Here is an 8631-nt window from a genome sequence, read left to right as displayed (position 1 = left end):
GGGGAAAAATTGTGTGTGTTGGCGTCTAATTTGTTTAATTTCTTTATTTTCTGTTCTGAGATATTAAACAATATCTCAGAATGGGTAAAGTTCAAGAAATGAAATGTAGCACTGTAGCTTGCGTATAAAGGGACATTAATACTATTAAATTTTGATTCTTAATTAAAGGTCGACAGGGTGAAGACATAAAAGGGGTCATGTGTCATATGTCTTAATGAATATTTTACTCGTTATTAGCATTCAAAATAAAAAATAATAAATAAAACTCGTCTCTACCCTCAAAGTAAGCTTTTTTTTTGTCATTTTATAATAGTACAGTAAAACCGTTAAGATATTTTCGCCTAAGATGTTAGAATGTGTATGGGGATACGATTTAGTTCAACCACTTTGACGCCTAATAACTAACTCCTGTGTTAAACCATCTGACTCTGATTCTGACCACTCTGACCACAGAAATTATTAGGCTTCAAACAGGGTGAACAAAATCATGCCCCCCCACAGTCTAACATCCACACATATAGAAAAAACCTCGAATCTTTTGCTTAATTAACTCGAAATTGCAAGGTGTTCTGAGTCCAAAAATGTAAAAATTTGGGAGGGGTTATTTTTTTGACCGAGCGCTACACTTTGTTATATATCCTCTGTTATATACTGTATAACAGCCGGAAAAGTAAAAATTATCGAATACATATTTATATATTACTTAGAGGAATCTTTTANGTCATTTTTTTGACCGAGCGCTACACTTTGTTATATATCCTCTGTTATATACTGTATAACAGCCGGAAAAGTAAAAATTATCGAATACATATTTATATATTACTTAGAGGAATCTTTTAGCTTTGAAATAAAAAGTTTCTACGTTCTATCTTTATTAGAACTCTATTGAATCTTTTATTCTGAGGTCACGTGATGACATCAGAATTTCCGGGTCTCTTTCGGTAACAAGTCCGCCCCTGGTCGGAGTCGGAGTCGGTAGATTTTTACGCGACTCCACAGCCCTGATTTTTAGTTGTGCTAACGTTATTATCTCATGAAAATTAATGTATCATTGTTGTCGAGTTGCACAAGTTGGGAATGAAGACAGCCAACATTGTTTGTGCAACTGGTTTCCAACAGAGGACCGTCTACAGCAGAGGTGGCCAACATATGGCCCGCGGGCTGGATCTGGCCTGTCTAATGAATTTATGTGGCCCACGATTAATCTTTCAATATTAGCTACTTAAGTCCGAACAGCTCGACGAAAACTTCTGATGCCTAAAAAAAAAGGTCAACAACTCACTGTGCATTCAGAGCTAACGCTCCATTACAACTGTCTTAAGCACAGCGTACAATGTCGATAATGCATGATAATGTGAAAAATGTATCTGTGATCTCTATGTACAATTTAGTCTCTACAGAGTGACACCACAATGAGATATCGCATCACCTAAAAATCTTCCTAGGGCAGTCTCTGGTTCGGCCCGTGAAAAAAGTTTTCTTTCCAATTTGGCCCGGGGCAAAAACTGTTGGCCACCCCTGGTCTACAGGATTGTGAAATGTTTCAAGGAGACTGGAGGGACTGTGGACTGTCCTCGGAGCGGTCGTCCAACCACCACAACCACTCTGGAGAATAACAAGGTGTGATGCCGAATTCGTCGCAATCTGGAGGTGTCCATGCGCAAAACGGCCAAGGAGCTCCAAATCAGTGAGGAGCGAGTCCATAATATTGTAAGAGGAAACTGGGACTTCGCAGCTACAAGATCGCCCGCGTCCACTTCTTAAATGAAGCAATAAAGGCTTGAGAAAGCTCGCTGAATGTGTCGGCTGGTCGCATGAACAAGGTGCTCTCCGCTGATGAGATTTTCACCCTCGAGCTGCTTCAAAACCGCCAAAACCATCGAGAGTTGCTCAAGAAGGGTCAACAGAAGACTGCCGCTTCAAAAACCATTGGTTGCAGCTATTTTCCAGCCTCAGTCATGGTGTGGACCAGCATCTGCACCATTGGGAAGATGCTGCTGGTCTTCATTGAGCAGAACGCCAAGATCAACGCCGTCATCTACCAGCAACGGGTCCTACACGACGTATTGGAGTCGTGAGCGTCGCAGCACTTCGGTCCAGAAGGATTCACACTTCAGCAAGACTGGGCACCGACTCATTCGGCCCAATCGACAATTATCGTCTGTGAAGCGCTGTTTCTGGGCTTTTGGGGCAAAGACACTTGGCCACCTAACTCGCCAGATCTTAACCCGCTGGACTACTTGGTGTGGTTGATCCTGGAGCAAAAAATCTCGGGAACACAATATGCACCATGGACCAGTTGAAAGCAGCATTGACGCGTGCCGGGGACGAAATTTCGATGGAAGAATGCGCGACCATTATTGGAACTTTTTGCAAGCGACTATGTAAATACATTGAAGCCCAAGGAAGCAATTTTGAGTATTTATTGTAAGTTTTTTTGCTTATTGTTATTCATTGAATAAAATTTGTTGTTTGTTTAGTTTTGTGAATTTATTTATTTGTACAGTATTTTTATACTGTTGAAGTATTTCAAAAAATTGACCGAACTTTTCATGCACCCTGTATGGGACAGATCAACCCTTGAAAGGTTCCTAAGATTTTTCTTACCACTAGATTCAATTCTTGGTCCCTAGAGCAACAGGTTGATGCCTTAACTGCCTGTCATTTGGCCTTCTGTAATACAGGCTGAATGTAATGTGAAACACACAATCCTTTGTGTGTTTCACATTACATTCACATCACATTACATAATTTTAGATGAAGGAAATGGATAAATAATTTTAGGTATCTGAAAATTAATGTGTTCTTACTTTATGAGACCTGCTATAAGATAGTTATAGGCTATTTAAAAGGCTGTTCTTTCATGACATTGAACAATTGACCCAATGCCTTTCATTTTCCACTGGACTTAGAGGATAGATATATTACATATTAGACCTGACATTGCTGAAATCTGCAAAGCCAACAAGTTCAGGTATCGCATTAAAATTGATTTAAAGAACTTCCATTTTTATAAATTATTTTAGTTACCATTTTTACAAATGTAATATATTTTATAAATTAATCAAATTACTCCAGATTGTGGAATAGAGAAAAACGAATTTAACGCTGTATGCGGAGGTGTTTAATACGCTCCACACCGAGCGACCGAAAGTAAAAAGTACGAGCTAATAAACCCACCGACACGTAATAATTTCAATAAATACGGTAGAAAGATATATTCGTTTTAGCGCCAGTCAAATATATCGAAAGACTTTAAAATGTCTGTCGAGAATTGGTGCGATTGATTCCTCTCTTTCCATTTCCGAAGTGTGGCCGTGGCGCAGAAAATGGTGAATTTGACACGTTCAAACGGACGTATGCACAAAATAAGCAAACCCGTCCGACATGTCAAACACAGGTAGATGCTTTTTCCTAGAACATTTTTATAGGAAGGGAGAAAAACGTTTCGTGCGAGTGTGAATCAAAATGTAAAAGTACGAGTATAGATATAGTAATATTATCGACAGACAGGCCAAACCTTTGGAAATCTCTATTTTTGTGTAGTAACGCGCTTTTACTTTCCCCTTTCTGTTATATATAATAGAGGAAAAATATGACCATCGGTCAAAAAAATGATCCTCCCAAGATTTTTAGTTTTGGACTAGGAACCTTCGAACGTCGAGAAATGCAAAAATCGGGGTTTTTTTTTCTGTATGAATGGGGGCACGATTTTGTTCATCCCGTTTGAAGCTTAATAACTCCCGTGTTTTTTGTGGAAAGTTTCTGAAATTTTGCCTAGAGGTTTGTTTATTAGGGAGATCGATACTGTTAAATTTTGGTGATTAAAGTTCGAGAGGATGGAAAGATAAAGGGGGTCGCGTGTATCTTTAGTACGGTCGGATTTAATGACGATTTTCCTCGTTATTATCATTTACAATTTTTAATAAACCCGTCCCTACCCTCAAAGTAAAACTTTTTGCCATTTTATAATAGTTAAATATATAAAAAGTTNCTGTTTGGATAATGAGTGTTGGTAAACTCCTGAACCTCTCCCCATTTGACAAGGAAGTTTTTGTCAACTTTCACTCCTTCTGATGATTTCTTGCTTTGTTTCAATTGAAATCACCTTTCTGCTTTATTAGAAGCCGTGATTTGCACAACACTTGAATAAATGTAAATACCCTGCACTGAGGTGATGTACGTAATAAACAAGGGAGCAAGCCAAATTCCAATGGGAGATCTGTATTTCAGATATACTAATAATATCAATATATTCTAATAATACTGTACTAATATATTATAAAAATAGCAGATTGTCATTAGCAACAGCAAAAGAGTGGAAACATCATTCGCACTTGTTCGCAGAAAGTCCATTGTTCGCCTCACGTAACTGCCGAACAGAAAGGCCGTTGTTCGCAGCTAGTCTGTTGCTCGAGTCACGTAACGGCCAAACAGAAAGTCCGTTATTCGCAGCATCCGTTATACGAGGCACCACTGTACAATCAATACTAAAAACATAAAAATAATACACAAAGAAGAAGACAGATATTTACGTAGATTCAAAGAACACCTCGCAATTGTTAACACAACCAACACCATAAACTTAATGGAATGGAGATCGACGACATGTGGGAAGAAATGGTTAGGACCAAAATAGTAAGTAAACAGACAGAAGGACAGTTGGAAATGCCTTCGGGGATAGAACATCAATACCACGAAGCTGTATAATTTACAAATACTGTAAAAAGGTTAGTTAAATATAATGAAAAAATATTTTTAATATAACTTATATAAACATACAATTTATTACAGTAATTATTACAACTATGTTTATATAATTGTACGTTTATTGATTGTAGAAATGTAACATCTGGTGATGGGTGCAAGTAACATCAAAAATCTTACACCCAAAATGCATAGTATAATAAAGAACTAACATATATAAACCTTAGTAGTTGCCTCTGTTGAAGTGGTGTTACAGATTAAAAAAACGACGGTGGAATTCTGTATCAACCGTTACGTTTTTCAAATTCTTTAAGAGATTTTTAGAAGAATTAATTTTAAAGTATACTGATAAATGAAATTATTACAAAAGTTGCTTCTAGCCTTTGATATAATTATCCACAACCGTGAGGCAGATAATAGTGAGGACTTATCAGACCAATGATGGGCACATTTTTGAGTTTATTAAATTGTTTTCACTTTGATCCCTGAGCGTTTGTGCCCTTCATTGGTCTGATAAGCCCTCACTATTATCTGCTTCATGGTTGTGGATAATAAGAGAGGTTGCGGCCGACGTTTTCAACGCGAAAACGTGTACGTCGGACGTTCAGCGCCGCTTTCCTAAAAGCTTAGAAGTTTGGCAATGGTGTTTGGAATGTCGAGCATGATCTCTGGCAACGTGTGCTCAGACAAAACAGATATGATGACATTGATACATCTGAAGCTTCACCTTTTCAACAACATGAAATACATAATGCAATTACTCAGCTCAGGAATGGTAAAGCCCCTGGTGTGGATGGCATGACTGCTAGTATCGTGAGAAAAATCTGGGATATCATTCCAGAACAAATTGAAAAGCTATTTAATACTTGTCTCTCTATAGGATATTTTCCAGACAAATGGAAAATTGCACGCATAATTCCTGTACCCAAGCCAGGGCAACCTGAAGAATCAAGACCTATCTCTCTTCTCCCACTCCTGGGAAAAACGCTAGAGAGACTCATTGCGAATAGACTAATATGGCACCTTGAAACAAATAAACTTCTCCATAACTCCCAGTATGGATTTCGACATCAAAGGTCTGCAACAGATGCTATATATGAATCGACCAAAATTATAAGACATCTATTAAATAATAATAACAGATTTGTGCTTGCTATCAGCCTTGATATTAGCAAGGCCTTTGATAGCACTTGGTGGCCATTAACATTATATCAACTGCGAGAGAAGAGATGCCCTGCTAATATATACAGAATACTACAAAACTATCTTTCCGACAGAACTGCAATTATGCAAAAAGGTACTGTTGAAGTGAGGAGGAATGTGGTAAGAGGATGTCCACAGGGTTCAGTCATTGGCCCTTTGTTATGGATAGTTACATTTGATCTCATTCTTGAACAGAATTTTGGGCAGGATGGACTTATTGCCTATGCTGACGATCTGCTGGTATTGGTAGGTGGTAATAGTAGAGCCGACCTTGAGCATAAAGGGACAGCAATTCTGGATAAAATAAATATATGGGGGAAAGAGCATAAATTACAATTTAATGCCACGAAAACCAAAGGCACAATTTTCAACCTCCCTGGACGGCCTAACTTATTCTTACGAGTACCCACGATTCGAATGGGAGGTGTTTCTATCTCTATTAAAAAAAATATAAAATATCTGGGAGTTATTCTGGATAGCAGACTATGTTGGCATGATCACATAGAATATATAACAAAGCGTGCCGGCCTCATCTTCCAAACATTCTCCAGGGTTGCAAAAAGCACATGGGGACTTACATATGAAGCTCTAGATATCATTTATAATCAACTTTTTTTACCGATAATCACTTATGCCTGTGGTATTTGGGGTTCGGCCTCACACAACACCCATCCTAAAAGAAAATTAATATCTGCACAAAGAAAGGCTATAATTCTCCTCACTAAAGCATATAGAACGGCTCCAACAGCTTCCTTACAAGTTATTACAAGGAAACCTCCTATGGACATCCACATAAAATATTTTAGCCGAATTTGCCACCTTAAATGGAGAGAAAATATTGACACTTCCACAGGTATCATAGATGTTAATGATATAGAATTCTTGACTCCTTTTGACCAATCTATAAACCCCTGTTTGCCTCCACCTCAAATGACTGATGAAGCACACGAAAGCAATATTATTATATATACTGATGGTTCCAAAATAAATAGCTATGTTGGATGCGCCTTTGTAGCATATGCACAGAATCAGGAAATTTATAGTCAAATGTTCCGACTTGGAGAATTATCTACTATATTTCAGGCAGAAATGTTTGCTATTTTAATGGCTGTTACCTGGACTAATGATACCTATAATGACTGTTATATAACAATAATTAGTGATAGTGCCTCCTCCTTGGCTACACTTCATAATAATGATCTTCATCCTATATCTACCAAAATCAAACATGTGGTCTTTACATCTAATAATAGGTACACTTTTCAGTGGACAATGGCCCACCATGGAACTGTCGGAAATGAGCGGGCAGACTTTTTAGCAAAAACCGCTGCTACTAACACATGTCTCCCTGTCTTGTATAATAAAGTAAGCATGAATGTAGTGAAAAGAATTTTATGGCTGGAACTTATAAATGAGTGGCAAGGCAGATGGGATGAATGTGAAGGATCCAGCACATATAGTTTTCTTCCAAGTATCGAAGTAACTTATAAATTTAAATGGATTAAACCAAATCACTGGATAACTCAATTTCTCACAAACCACGGGAAATTTGCCAGCTACTTCGCCAGGTTTTCTGGACTTAATACAAATTTATGCCCTATATGTCAAATCGAAGACGGAAACGTACACTATATTTTCCATTGTCCGATACTTGAAAGGGAACAAAATGAAATTCAAACTATACTACACCAACAAGGTATATCTTGGCCATGTGATTTACCTAATCTTATTAATACAAAGGAGAACTTTTTCTATTTCAACAACTTAAACAAAAGATATGGCAAACTTACTACCATTAGGGCATAACTCCCAGTTACTCTGAAAGCCTAGTGCATTTATTAATTCTAATATTCTTTTACTATTTGTTAATGCAGTGCATTTTCTGCTAACTCTTATACAACTGTTGTTATGCTTTTAAATATTTATTATTAAATCACAGGAGTTGAGGTACTCGAGATTTATTATTTTAACCACTCTTAATATATTATTGTTAAATTCAAAATCATGGTAACTATTACTGATACTGTATGCATTATAGTTCCTTCCAATTCTTTTGGCATCCTACTGCTGATTTTGTTCCTAAGTTTTGTTCCAAGGTTTTAAAGAAGGCCTTGAATTTGGTCTGTATTAGGTTCTAGGTATATTGAATGGCTGGGGATTTGCAATACTTCCTCGTGTCCTTTTACACCCAAATATGGGTCTGTCTGGACTGGGCCTTTTTGTTAACTGTCTCATTAAACAAAAATATAGACTTTACTTAATTTCAATTAAAAGAAAACTGACACGGAAGACATGCTTAGAAGTAGTATTGATAGAGAAATGGAATTTTTCCGGACACCAATTTAAGTGCTTACTTCAATATGGTTATTAATAGTGTGAAATTGTGCAACTGAATTCGTGATATACAAATTTAACCATCAGAACTAAGTTAGCTAGAGGGTTATGTGATATGGACACCTGAATGCCTGCTATTGGTGGTTGAATAATGTTGTCAAAGCCCTTTGGACTTCATGTAAAGATGGGCTTTATAGGAACTATACTTTATAAAAATTTTAAAAATATATTGTAAAATATTGTAATAATACTGTAAAAATAATATATGTAATTGAAATTTCAATTATTTAATGTTTTTATATGTTAACTGGCTATGCAAAGCGGTGCCAGACATGTAATACTTCGGCATTACGTAAATAAAAGAGTTGTGTGTGTGTGTGTGTGTGT

This window comes from Centruroides sculpturatus, unplaced genomic scaffold (genome assembly GCF_000671375.1).
Source record: "Centruroides sculpturatus isolate CEXI.00-Female unplaced genomic scaffold, Cexi_2.0 scaffold344, whole genome shotgun sequence".
Classification (NCBI taxonomy): Eukaryota; Metazoa; Arthropoda; class Arachnida; order Scorpiones; family Buthidae; genus Centruroides; species Centruroides sculpturatus.
The sequence above is the reverse complement of the archived record's forward strand: the minus strand, read 5'-3'. Positions refer to the sequence as shown.